This window comes from Manis javanica, chromosome 12 (genome assembly GCF_040802235.1).
Source record: "Manis javanica isolate MJ-LG chromosome 12, MJ_LKY, whole genome shotgun sequence".
NCBI classification, from domain to species: domain Eukaryota; kingdom Metazoa; phylum Chordata; class Mammalia; order Pholidota; family Manidae; genus Manis; species Manis javanica.
This window is the reverse complement of record NC_133167.1, coordinates 72,415,630-72,430,466: the sequence shown is the minus strand read 5'-3', so window position 1 is coordinate 72,430,466 and position 14,837 is coordinate 72,415,630. Positions and strand designations below refer to the sequence as shown.

At 40.6% G+C, this 14,837-nt stretch overlaps 1 pseudogene; it reads right to left on the bottom strand.

The window, feature by feature from the left end:
- The window catches only part of LOC140845287 (peroxisomal coenzyme A diphosphatase NUDT7-like), an 82,306-nt pseudogene that overhangs the window by 66,293 nt on the left and 1,176 nt on the right, over positions 1-14,837 (bottom strand).

Here is a 14,837-nt window from a genome sequence, read left to right as displayed (position 1 = left end):
TGTATTTATGACATTTTGGTAAAGAATTCTTTCTTGCTCTGAGACTGATAATCATTTAAAAACAATGTTATCTACTTAGTGAGGATGCATAAACCATTGGTCAGTGGTGAGCCCTTAAGAATCAGCCCAGGAGTACAAGGATATTACTTAACTCTGATCACTCCTTCCTGGGATATAAGACAGAAGAAGAGGGAGGAGCATACAAGGCAGTTGTGTGGATAAAAACAATTTAGAAACATAAGCGTTTTATCAGCAAAATTATTTTATCTATACAATTCGACATCTTTAGTACTGATACTACAGAAAAATCACAGTTTTCTCTGTACCTCTTCCTCCTCCTCCACCTCAATTGATCTAACACATTTTCTCAGCTTCTAAAGTATAATGCTTCTCTAAGAAAATGAATAGATGCAATGCATGGAAGAACAGGATTCCTGGAATCATGGCCAGCCTCCTCCGTCACTCTGTGCCTGTCTTCCTCCTTCAGATATATATTCTGTCCTAAGTGTTCTGGGCACTGAACCAGGTGGTAAGAATACAGAAGAGAACAGGGAGGATTCTTTGACCCAGTGATTTTTACTTTTTAAAAATACAAATGCCTTAAACATTGCACACACACACATACACACACAAATGCACTCTGACAAAAATGGTAAAGAAAAAGCAGCAGGGTGTGTTGATAGGAAATGAAGAAGTCATTATTTTCTAAATGTGATCCAGAAAGAACCCTCTGTGGAGGCAACATTTAAGCCAAGATCTGAATAATAAGCCTTGAGAAGAGCTGTACCTGGGAGAAGGTACAGATAGGACAGGCCCTGGGTAGGAGAAGCTTGGCTGCCCAGCGCCCACAGTGCGCAGAGTCCTATGGGGGACTTTGTAGGAGCCCAGGAGGGCAGGTGAGACCTCAGGATGCCTTTAAGGTCATCCTAGGTGCAAAGAGAGGGAGCAGAATTGAGGTGGGTGGGACAATTGTGAGAAACCACACCTGTTCAGGTAAGAAGCCAGGGTGCCCTCACCGGGCAGGTCTTGAGGAACACTACTTCCCATCTCCATGCGACCAAACTTGCTACGAGTATCCAAGGAATTTTAATGACTCGAGATGGCATCTTATATCTTTCCCTGAATGAGTCTTTGGGGAATAACAGCTTCTAAATCCTGAGCATTGTGCTTTGGGATGCAAAATAAGTCAATATTGCATGCTCCCTTCTGTTCATTTATCTGTAAGACATGGAGGCCTGTTAAAATATCCTCAGCTCTCCTCTTCTTACATGAGCATCACATTCTTTCCTGTAGCCTCTTTTGAAGCGGTGGCGTGGGGGGCAGGCAGTACAATGAAAAAGTGCTTTTGCTTGAAGTTCACCGGAAAAAATGTCCATTCATTCAGTAAGCATTTATTAAGTGCTTCTGTGTACAAGGATGGATAAGGCATTATTTATTTACTTATTTATTTATTATTTATTTTTCTTTTTTGGATGAGGCATTTTTTACCTTTGGGGTCTCAGCCTAGTTATAAAGTCAGATACATAAATAATGTCATATGATTACATGTTTGAATAGAGTGTGTATTAAAAAATTATAGGGCACAAAGAGGGGAGTGAGTTCTGCCTGATGAGACTGGGGAAGCTTCCCAGGGTAGGTGAGGTGTAAGCTGGGTTGATAAGCTTGAGCAGCACCCTTCACCCGGGGGAAAGGGGAGCAAAAGGCACTTCAGCCATAAAGAAGCATGCAGGCTCCCAAGAAGCCAAGCCGTCTTACAAGTCACATGGTGCTTAGCAGCGTTAGATGGGTCTGGAAGGCTTGTGTGGACCAGCCTGTGACTGGTATGTAAGACATGCCGACCGTTTGGACTCTTCTGTAGGTCAGTGTTCCTAAAACCCAGTTTCAGCCATTCAAGTACCATTTTTCATGATGTTTCTCTCTACATATACATATGAAGGGGAGCAGAATATACCACCCCAGAATATGCCTCTTTGGCATGAAGATTATTTTAGGCTGGCTCATCTTAAGAAAGAGCAGACATAGGAAAAGCTCTAAAAACAGAGGAGATGACATCTACAATTACAAGGGAAATCTCTGTTCGTGAGGGTGTCTCCCTCTTCCTCTGGAAACTCTTCAAAGGAGAAGTCCCGGATGTGAATTTGCAGAACAGCCTTACCTTGTTTACTGTGCTTGACAGGAGAAGCTGGGCTAACTGCTCCCTCCTCACATCATCTTTTGTCCTTAGCTGGAGATGGTATTTAATGTGTTTGCTTGGGCTTTGGGGGGAGTTACTCAGTTTTCCTGGGTCTCTCTGTGTACTCAGGAGGTATATGTCCTTAAACTTGTGTTTGTTTTCCTCCTTTTTCAATCTTTTATTACAGGAGGGGGGGTGTCTCAGCCAAGAACCTAGAGGGGTAGAGAGAAAACTATTTTTCTCTCTACACATTATACCAGTACTATTTGCTTGAATTTGTTTTTCTTTAAATTAATTTATGTTGGTTACTTAAATTTATTTAGGAAGGAAATATTTAAACATAATCTTTTAAAGGAACTTTCCATCTCAACTGAAGTTATGAGTATGATACGTTTTCATGTGATACATACTGAATTGTGTATGTGACTGCTGACCACAGAGGCTCATGTGCACACTGCCTGCATCACCTCACGCATACAAGTCTCAATTTGCTGCATGGAGACGGGTAGAAGATTATAAGCAAGTGCAGGATATTGTCACATCTGTGTTTTAGAAGCATCACTCAAATGCCAGAGTGGAGAGTAGAGTGGAAGGAGAATTAGATTTTGAAATGCTTCCCCTTCGCTCTCTGGAAAGTTGAAATAAATATACAAATAAGGTACGTCTAGTCTGCTTGATGAAGTGTAATTGCACTGAGAGGAAGTGTCCAGACTGAGCCTCTGATTTTGTGATGGAGACATTTGAGCATTTTGAGGAACCTCCATACTGCTTTCCATAATGGTTGAACTAATTTACATTCCCACCAGCAGTGTAGGAGGGTTCCCCTTTCTCCACAACCTCGCCAATATTTGTTGTTGTTTATCTTTTGGATGTTAGCCATCCTTACTGGTGTGAGATTTTATCTCATTGTGGTTTTAATTTGCATTTCTCTGATGACAAGAAATGTGGAGCATCTTTTCATGTGTCTGTTGGCCATCTGTATTTCTTCTTTAGAGAACTGTCTATTCAGCTCCTCTGCCCATTTTTTAATTGAATTATTTGCTTTTTGTTTGTTGAGGTGTGTGCGCTCTTTATATATTTTGGATGTCAACCCTTTGTCGGATCTGTCATTTATGAATATATTCTCCCATACTGTAGGATACCTTTTTGCTCTATTGATGGTGTCCTTTGCTGTACAGAAGCTTTTCAGCTTGATATAGTCCCATTTGTTCATTTTTGCATTTGTTTCCCTTGCCTGGGGAGATATGTTCAAGAAGAGGTCACTCATGTTTATGTCTAAGAGATTTTTACCTATGTTTCTTTCTAAGAGTTTTATGGTTTCATGACTTACATTCAAGTCTTTGATCCATTTCGAATTTACTTTTGTGTATGGGGTTAGACAATGATCCAGTTTCATTCTCTTACATGTAGGTGTCCAGTTTTGCCAGCACCATCTATTGAAGAGGCTGTCATTTCCCCATTGTATGTCCATGGCCCCTTTATTGAATATTAGTTGACCATATATGTTTGGGTTAATGTTTGGAGTCTCTATTCTGTTCCATTGGTCTGTGGCTCTGTTCTTGTGCCAGTACCAAATTGTCTTGATTACAATTGTGGCTTTCTAGTAGAGCTTGAAGTTGGGGAGTGAGATACCCCCCACTTTATTCTTCCTTCTCAGGATTGCTTTAGCTATTCGGAGTCTTTGGTGTTTCCATATGAATTTTTGAACTATTTGTTACAGTTCATTGAAGAAAGCTGTTTGTAATTTGATAGGGATTACATCGAATCTGTATATTGCTTTGGGCAGGATGGCCATTTTGATGATATTAATTCTTCCTAGCCAAGAGCATGGGATGAGTTTCCATTTGTTAGTGACCTCTTTAATTTCTCTTAAGAGTGTCTTATAGTTTTCAGGGTATAGGTCTTTCACTTCCTATAGGTTTATTCCTAGGTATTTTATTCTTTTTGATGCTATTGTGAATGGAATTGTCTTCCTGACTTCTCTTTCTATTAGTTTATTGTTAGTGTATAGGAAAGCCACAGATTTCTGTGTGTTGATTTTGTATCCTGCAACTTTGCTGAATTCCAATATTAGCTCTAGTAGTTTTGGAGTGGAGTCTTTAGGGTTTATATGTACAATATCATGTCATCTGCAAATAATGATAGTTTGAGTTCTTCTTTACCAATCTGGATTCCTTGTATTTCTTTGTTTTGTCTAATTGCCGTGGCTAGGACCTCCAGTACTATGTTGAATAACAGTGGGGATAGTGGGCATCCCTGTCTTGTTCCTGATCGCAGAGGAAAAGCTTTCAGCTTTTCGCTGTTCACCTCTGGCCATTTTTTAATTGGATTATTTGCTTTTTGTTTGTCGAGGTGCATGAACTCTTCATATAATTTGGATGTCAACCACTTATTGGATATGTGATTTATGAATATATTCTCCCATACTGTAGGATGTCTTTTTGTCCTACTGATGGTGTCCTTTGCTGTACAGAAGCTTTTCAGCTTGATATAGTCCCACTTGTTCATTTTTGCTTTTGTTTCCCTTGCCAGGGAAGATATGTTCATGAAGAAGTTGCTCATGTTTATGTCCAAGAGATTTTTCCCTTTTTACCTAAGAGTTTTATGGTTTCATGACTTACACTCAAGTCTTTGATTGATTTTGAGTTTAATTTTGTGTATGGAGTTAGACAATGATCCAGTTTCATTCTCTTACATGTAGCTGTCCAGTTTTGCCAAGCCTGTATTTTTTTAATTCCATATTAAATAATTTGGACATTAATAAAATACTAAGAATAGATTTAATCAAGGTGCAAATCATGTATACTGAAAATTATAAAACATTGATAATTTAAACACTAAAGAAGAGCCAAATAAATGTAAAGTCCCCCCATGTTGATGGAAAGACTTAAATACCGTTAAGGTGACAATGGCACAAATGCAGCCTACAGAGTCAGTGTGATTCCCTTGGAGATTCACAGGCTTTAATCCGCCAGCTGACCGTAACACATATGGAATTTCAAGGGACCCCCAAAGAACGCTTGAAAACAACCTCGTAAAAGAAAATCAAAGCTGGAGGTTCATGCCTCCAAAAATCAAGTCTTAGTACAAACTAAAAGTAAATAAAATACTGACACTGGCATAAAGATACACCATTGGCCTTTGGACAACAGGGGTGTGAACAGCCCAGGTCCACTTGAGTGGATTTTGTCCCACAAATATATTGAAAAAATATTTAAAGATTTATGACAATTTGAAACATTTGCTTTTTTCCAGCTGAGCTTACTGTTAGAATACAGCATAAAACATGTATAATATACAAAATATGTGTTAATTGACTGTTTATATTACTGGTAAGGCTTCCAGTCAAAATAGGTGATCAGTTTTAGGATAACTTAAGTTTTGGGATAGTCAGATGTTTTATGTGGATTCTGACTCTGTGGGATGTCAGCTACACAAACCCCCATGTTGTTTAAGGGTCAACATAACTATGTGGAAAGCCCAGAAATGACCCCAACCATCTATAGCCAATTGCTTTCTGCCAAGGGTGGACAACATTAAATTAGGGAAAGAATGGTCTTTCTAATGTAGCCAACAACTACAGAATAAACTTTATGTTTAAGCACATATGAACCAATTTAAAATTTCACAAGATGCTGCAGAGGATCTGAATAGATACTTCTTCAAAGAAGAAATTCAGATGGGCAATAGGCACATGAAAAGTGCTCCACATGGCTAATTATTAGGGAAATGTAAATTAAAACCACACTGAGATATCACCTCACACCAGTTAGGATGGCCAACATCAAAAAGATTGGCATGGATGCAGAGAAAGAGGATCCCTCCTACACTGCTGGTGGGAACGTAAATTAATTCAGCCATTGTGGAAAGCAATATGGAGGTTCCTCAAAAAACTAAAAGTAGATATACCATTTCACCCAGGAATTTCGTTCCTAGAAATTTACTCAAAGAAAACAAGATCCAAAAGGGACATTACTATTAGCACACATACTGTAGAGGGGCGGCACTGGGAAGGCAGTATAACAAAGAGAAGACAAGTAGTAATTCTACAGCATCTTATACACTGATGAACAGTGACTGTAATGGGGTATGTGGTAGGGGAGTGATAATGGGGGGAATCTACTAACCACAATGTTGCTCATGTACTTGTATGTTAATGATACCAAAATACAAAAAAAAGGAAACAGGATCCCAGATTCAAAAAGACATATGCACCCCTTTGTTTATCACAGCACTATTTACAATAGCCACGATATGGAAGCAACCTAAGTGTCCATCATAGATGAATGGATAAAGAAGATGTGGTATATATACACAATGGAATACTATTCAGCCATAAGAAGAAAACAAATCCTACCATTTGCAACAACATGGATGGAGCTGGAGGACATTATGCTCAGTGAAATAAGCCAGACAGAGAAAGACAAGTACCAAGTGATTACCCTCATTTGTGGAGTATAATAATGAAGCAAAAATGAAAGAATAAAACAGCAGCAGACTCACAGACTCCAAGAAGGACTAGTGGTTACCAAAGGGGAGGGGTGGCAGAGGGTGGGTGGGGAGGGAGGAAGAAGGGGATTGAAGGGCATTATGATGGGCACACCTGGTGGGGGTGGAGGTCACGGGACAGTGTAGACAGTGTAGCACAGAGGAGACAAGTATGACTCTGTGCCATCTTACTATGCTGATGGATAGTGACTGCAGTGGGGTGTGGGAGGGACTTGATGATATGTGTGACTGCAGTAACCACAATGTTTTTCATGTGAAACCTTCATAAGAGTGAATATCAATTATGTCTTAATAAAAACAAAACAGAAAAATGGAAAAAATTTGTATCAGATGCTGCCTTAAAAGTAAATCTTAACAAATTTCAAAGTACTGAAGTCATATAGATCTGACTGTCCCATAAGGTATCTATGTTACCATTTAAATTCATTAAGATTAAATAAATTGAAAATCCAGTTCCTTAGGTGCACTAGTCACATTTCAAATTCTCAGTAGCCACACAGAAGCTATTGTATTGGACAGTGCAAACATAGAACATTTCCATCATTGAAGAAAACACCACTGATATATATATGTTCTCTGCCCATAATACAAGTAGAGTGGGAATCAATGATAAAGGTGATTAAACATTTCACCATATGTATCTTGTATAAATCTCCATAAATGGAGAGATAAACCAATGTTCATGGATTAGATTATTCAAACTTATAACATAAACAAACATAAATATGCTATAATGTTCATTTTCACCGAATTTATATATACACAAATACAAACCAAATGTAGCCAAAACTCAACAATTTTTTTACACATGCCATTCTGATTCCAAAGTTGATATGGAAAAATAAAGGACCAAAACAGTCAAGACTTTCTTATAGAAGAGCACGAACGTGAGAGGACATGTTTTCCAGATGTGAAGACTGAAAGATAAATTAAGATAGTGTAGTAAAATTTAGGGATATTAACAAATATTCCAGTTATCTTCTTCCATGAGCTCCTGTGTTACACTTCTCTATTCCCCAAAAAGTTGTGTGTGACTTCTTTTGTCATTGACATATGAAGAGAAGTTACATCACTTCAGGGCTGAGGTGAGCTAGTGTACAATTTATTATATTCTTTCTCCAAACCACAGAAATACTCCAGTTGGTGAAAGTTACATCCATCTAAATCCCAAAGCAAGACTACATAGAACAGGACCCTGGAAAATCCATGATAATCACACAGCTTGACATGGGAAGTGAGCCTTTATTTCAGTCCACAATAATTTGGTGGTTTCTTGTTACTGCAGCATAATCTAGCCCAGCTGATACACAGGTATGGGTACAGAGATAGACAAACAGACCAGCAGAACAACACAGAGCCCAAAAGCATCACATGATTCACAACAGTGGAGGCACTGCAGAAGAAAGGGAGAAAGCCTGTCTTTTTAATAAATGTTGGTGAGATTTATCAGCCATATGAAAAATTCACACCAAATATAAAAATAAATTCCAGATGGATTATACATTTATTGTGAAAGCAAAAATTATAAAACTTTAGAAAGATATTATAGGGAAATATCTCCATGACCATAAAGTATGGAAAAAATTCTACATAAGGCACAAAACACCAACCACACAGCAAATTGTTGATGTATTCAATAACAATAAACTAAGGATTGTTCACCAAAACACATTGTAGAATGAAAAGAGAAGCTACAGAATGGGACAAAATATTTGTAACACATATAATCAACAAACGACTTGTATCAAGAAAGTATCTTCAACTTCTAAAATCAATGATAAAAAAAATCCCTAAAGAAAAACTGGCACTTCATGAAGAATTTAACCCAATGGCTAATAAATAGGGAAATGTGTATTAAAACCACAATGAGAAACCATTACACATCAGATTGGCAAAAATTAAAAAGTCTAATAATACCAAGGGTGTAGAGCAATGAAAACGATATTCTGCTAGCAGTAGTATAATGTCACACAACTACCTTGGAAACCTGTTTGGCATTACTCGGTAACGTTGAATATAGAGATGTCCTATGACCGAGCAGTCCTAACCCAGAACTCATGAAGTCATACACCCAAAGAACACATGAACATATATACCAAGGGACAAGAATATTCATAGAAGCACTGTTCTAGATAGATCACAATGGGAAACACCTCAAATACCTTTAAGAGTAGAATAGCTAAAATGTAGTGTATTTATGAATAGAATACTCTAGTGATTAAAGTTAACAAACTAGAACCACATGCAATGACATGGATAACCTTACAAAAGTAATATTAAGTATAGAAAAAAGGTGGTAGCAGCCCACAAATGTATATGTACTATAGGGAGACAGATGGGAGCCAGAACCAGATAGGTGACTACTGCAATAATCCAGGTGAGAAACGGTGGCAGTTGGACTTAGTGGTAGTATCACAGATGGGGAGAGTGGAGAGAAGTACGGTGTCTTTTGAAGTTATAACCTATAGAGTTTGGGTATTAGGTGTGAGAAAAAGAGCCAAATTAAGGCTGATGACTCCTAGATTTTTTACCAAATCAACTAGATGAATGGTGGATACCATTTAAATGAAAACAACTGGACTAGGGAAGGGGGGCAGACATAGCTTGATGAGTAAAAAGAAATAACTATGCTTTTATGCCACCACCTTATATTGTGTTCACTCTAAGTACTATGGGCTCAGTTGTGCCATGTTCCCCAAATGCATGCACTGAAGCCCTACCTCCAAACGTGCTGGTGTTTGGAGCTGGGCCTTTGGGAGATGATCAGGTTCAGATGAGGGCATGAGGGTGGGGCCCTTGTGACGGGATCAGTGTCCTTAGAACAAGAGACACCAGAGAGCTCCTCACTTGCTCTGTCTGCCCCACATAAGGACAGGGAGGGTGGCCGTCTGTGAGCCAGGAAGAGAATTACCAGAACCTGACCATGATGGTGCCCTGAGCTTGGATTCTATGCTCCCAGAACTGGCAGAAAATTATTTTCTGTTGTTCAAGCCTCCCAGTCCTGTGGTATTGTGTTATGGCAGCCGAGCACACTAAGACAGAAAACAGAGGGCAAAAGGGACACGTACTGTCCGTGACAGGACTTCTAAAACTGCCCCTCAGTTCCTTTCCTTTGACCAAACTCCATGCTGGTTACACCCTAGAAAACTGTTGTACATAAGGAAACAGGCGCTAGGGTTCCCGTGGAGCATAGTATGTGTATAGCAAAAACTGGGAGCCAACCTAAAATTCTATTAAGAGAATGGACCAACTGAATTACAGTATGTTCAGATAAATTATGGCATATATATATACTATGGAACACCTCCGGCTTTTGGAACTAATGAGCTAAATGAACTAGAACTACATACATGTAACAGATCAATCTGAACTACATAATGAATAAAAAATGGCAAGTTGTAGAATATTATAGAGTGTGATATTTATCTGAAGTTTGAAAATATGCCAAATATTGTTCTATATAATTTGTGAATACATATGTTTGTAGTAATAATACTAAAACATGCATGTAGATGGGAGTATAGAATTATGTGAAGTGTATAGGTGGTTTCCAATGTAGCGATTTTGAAATGTAGGAAAGGTAGAAGTATTATTCTCTAAAAAGCAACAGGAGCAAATACAGCAAAATTTTAAGACTTGATGAAGCTCAGTGAACCTCCACACTTTTCTGACAGTTGAAGGTTTGACAACTTAAGTATCAATAAAAATACTTTTTTGACGGGGGGAATACTCACATTCTCGAAAATGTCTTAATTTGGTTATTACTTCATTCCTGAACAGCTGAAGGACCTGTTTGACAATCTTGATTTTGACTTGGGCCCAAAACATACAGATATTTCTCCAAAAGAGGTACGTTTTTCAGACTCCAGATGAAGTTCTCCTGGTGGAAACTACTTAACTTTGGGTGATGGAATTTCTAAATCAAAAGTGAGAAACATAGACTCTTGACATTAGAGCAACTCCTGCTCAAGCAAAGCGCAGGCCCAAGGGCAGGGGATGCTGAGAACTGCCATGCTAAGGGCCTTCGACTTGCTCCACGCAGGTTGATCCACCAAATGCTAGTAACGTCGTGCTGCACAGGATCTCAGTTTTGAGAGCACCCACTTGGTCCTGAAACTGTGAGGGGATAGGTAATACCAAGCAACAAAAGGAACTGGAGGCGGATTTGAACAACCCCGCTCTCTCCCACACAGCTTGCCCTGTGCTTCTTGTGCCTCTCCGGCTTCTTCTACTACTTTCCTCACTGCCCTCCAGCCACAATGGGTGCCCTGCTGTTCCAGGACATGCCAGGCACATTTACAGCTCACAGCCTTCACACTGCTCTTTCCCTCTCCCTGGACTCTCTTCTCCAGATATCCACATGGCTAGCACCCTCATTCCTATCATGTCCACAAAAGTCACCTTCTGTAGTCAGACTCCCCAGCCACCCCACCTAAACTCTCAGCCCTCTATCCAATACTTCATAGCCCTCTCCCCTGACTGTTTCTTCCTTAGCACCTGGCACACATCACTGTCTAACATGTGATTCACTTCTAACCTTCCTGTCTATCCTCACTAGAAGGTAAGCCTCACTGGGGGCAGGGGCTTGTTTTGGTCTGTTTTGTTCAGTGTAATCTGTGTCCCCATGCCTAGAACAGTGGCTGACATGGAGAAGGCCTTGCTCAAGCAGTATGTGCTGAATAAATGAATGTTCATAGGGTCAAAAATAGACTTTGACCACTCTAAAGTTCTAAATGGCCTTGAGCCGTGTTACACGAATGGGGAAACTTAAGTTGAGATGGATAATTAGTTGTGACTATGGGGCTAAGGGAGGACCTGGGTCTCCTGACATACAGTCCAGACCCTCACAGAATGAGTGCTAGAAGCCTTTTGGTGGGCACCACGCAGAGTAGCTTTCCAATTTGTTGGAATCTCAAGTAAGAAATGCATTTTACATCGCGACCAGTGTACAGACAGCCCACCACACAAAGGAAAAGTAAACAACACAGAGACCCTTACATATGATGTGTTCTAGGGTCTTGTGTTCTATTATATTCATGTAAGCGTATTCCTCTAAACTGATTTTAACACCCACTCGCATGACCTGGAGACTGGAAACCTTTCCCTGGGGCTTCTGCTATCATGACCATGTCCTTGTTAAGTGGCTGTGTAAACCTCTGCTCGAATACTTCCTGGAGGAGGTGCAGTTTACTGACATGGCCCTGTGTCCTTCCTTGTGCTGAGCTAAAACCTGCCTCTGCGACATTACTCATGCCACTGCTTCCAACTGTGGCAGCCAGGGCCATCTGGGACAGGATCAGTCCTTCCCCCACATGACTGTCCCCCACATACCCAAGGACGCCACTCTGGCGCCCCAGAGACTTCTCTTCTGCACAGTGACCCTTTCTAAGTCCTTCAATTTTGCTCTCATGACACAGCTTTCAGTTTTCTGACCATCTTGTGTATTAAATATCACTACAAATCACAAAAACACTGTGTATAGTAGGCACTGAGAACACTGCCAGGTGTGTAGCTTTTGGAGAGCAGTATTAGAAGTAAGAATGGAGATGATGGAGAAAAAATACTCATTTTATACCATTCAGTACCATTTGAAATTTTTACCATGCACATGTATTACTTTTATTTTTAAAGAAAGTAAAATAGAACACTATTGTTGGGTTTCCAACAGCTCAAGAGTCCATTCAGGGAAGGCTATGAGTCACCTTTTACAATGTGGCACTGCTGGCCCATGCATCCTGCAGGAGACCTTCTCAGCTCTGTGTGGAGAAGTGACAAGAACACTTGGAACTGACTTGGCTTCAACTGGCTCCACCACCTGGTATCGCAGAGCTCATCTCCCTTAACAGTACAGTCTGAGCATCAATACCAATGTCATAGTCATCTGTTGATAAACTAAGACATGAAATAAAGAAAGACCTCCTACATAATAGGTGTTCAATAAATGTTTGTTGACTGTGAATGTTGCAGCTAACATGCCTGACTTCTCTGGCCCTTCTACCCTTTTGAATCCTTGGATACCAACTCGAATTTCTGGTGGCTTGATTCCTGCTCTTTACTAATTTATCGTAAGCCTGCCTCATAGCAGCTTACTCCCTCTACCTCTCACCCTGATGCCCATCTCCCAAGCACTTTGTTTCCTCTATTAAAAAGCTCTGACAAGTCCTACTCATAAAGCTGCCCTGTATTTTCTTCTCTTATACTTAAATGAATATCATGAAATTGACCTCCAGCCCATCTGTGGGCCAAGCAGCAACCAAATTCTGGTCCATATCAGTTGGTCCTTCACTTGGGAATGACTCAGTCCTGGTCCCTGCCATCCCCAGGTCTCCTGTGTACTGTGGGTCCCCCAGGACTCCCCAGCTGCTGGAAGCTTCAACAGCGCAGCCACATCCCCAGCAGAGCAGTCACAGCTTCTGCCATGCCCCCAGGATTAAAATACTGCACCTCTGTGGTATCTTGAGTGAACGCCATGATTCCTGGTGCATATAGAGAAACTAAGAACTTACCATCTGCAAAGGCATGGGGTGCGGTTAGTGGGGGGGTGGAGCAATGGGGATGAAGCACCATAAAAATGTACTGCAATGGCAAGGGAGGAAGGTTTTTCCTGTTCCCTCTAGGACTCCCCAGTCCCCTGCGCCTGCGAGACAAAACTAGATGCGCAGCAGAGCAGCAGGTGGTCAACTACACAGCAGAACTCAGTGTCAGCAACGCGTGGCACCTCTGAGAACTGTATTTGCCATTTCAGAATGAAGAAGTAAAAGCTGAAACTTCAGTGGCAAAAGGCATATTAGTGAGAGCCACAGGCCATGCAGAAAGGTTAGTATAAAGACTGTTCTGTAACAGACACTCATTTAAACAGCTCGTTTCATTCAGAGGATGGTAGAAGATTTTGCTGAGTGCTCCAATCAGTTCAAAAATTTTTCTAAGTAAACTAAGTAAAATTAATAAGTGAATAAAATTTCCTAGAAATACATTTAATTAGAAGAGGCTATTTTAATCCAAATTATATACTCAGAAATTTTTGTTTTAGTGGGTGTCCACAGATGGATTTTCTCCAATTTAGTTGAAAACTATTGCAACCAAATGCTTAATACATTTAACATCCTAAGCCATTCATGGCTGAGTAAATATGTGTTAAATAAATAAACAGAGAATGTGAAATGGTGATTATTGTCGACATAGAAAAAATCTGTCAGTTGACAAACATTTACTGAGCACCTACTATGCTCCAGGGGCTGTGGGATAATGTGGTCTTGGACTCAGAGTTTAGTGACTGTCATTTCTGGGTGATAGGATTACTGGTAATTTTTAATTCTTTTCATATTTGTATCTCATTTTCTCTAATGAGTCACTAAAAGAGTTTCTAATCAGAAAAACAGGGTTATTTCTATTTGGGAATAAAAACATAATAAATACTGCTTTAGCCTGTAATATGGACTTGTTTCTGGCAAAGAAGGAGTAACAGGGACCGGGTTTACCCCTCTGTCTGAAATAACCAAAACACGGGACAAAATATCTGAAACATGGTTTTTAAGTTTTTTAGACACCAGAAAATGAAGGACAGCTCCCTGGGAGAAGGTGAGTTTGTCCCCGCTTCCTCCCGTGCTGGAGGCCATGGTGCAGGGAGCCTGGGAACTGCACTGAGGAGGCAGAGCATCCAGGGAGACCAAACAGCTGGAGTCCGCAGGGCGCATTCCAGAAAACAAAGAGCTGCAGAGAGAGAGAAGGTCAGAGGTCTGCAGAATGGACCCCTTGAGGACTTGGCAGGTCAGTGTATGAATGTGAGGAAGCTGCTGAAGTGGGATGGGAACTATCAGGAGGACTCACTGGGAGCGGCGCTTGGACACACAGGGGGCCGGGAGCGGTGCCTGCTGCTGCCGACCAGGCAGGGGAAACCCATGGTCCGCAGACACTGGGCAGAGAACTCAGGAGGGCCTTGCATTGGTGTTGGGGAGTAACCATCCCTAGACTAAAGCCAGCCCTGGTCCCACCTATGAAGTACTAAAGGCAAGACACAGAAGCACCAAACTGCTTCCAAGTACCTTAGCTGCTCTACTCAGAGAGGCTCGATGAACCAAGCACAAGGCTACACTGACATGCATCATAAGCAAAATGCCCAAAAGTTGACATAGAGGGAAACTTAACAGCAGCCCCT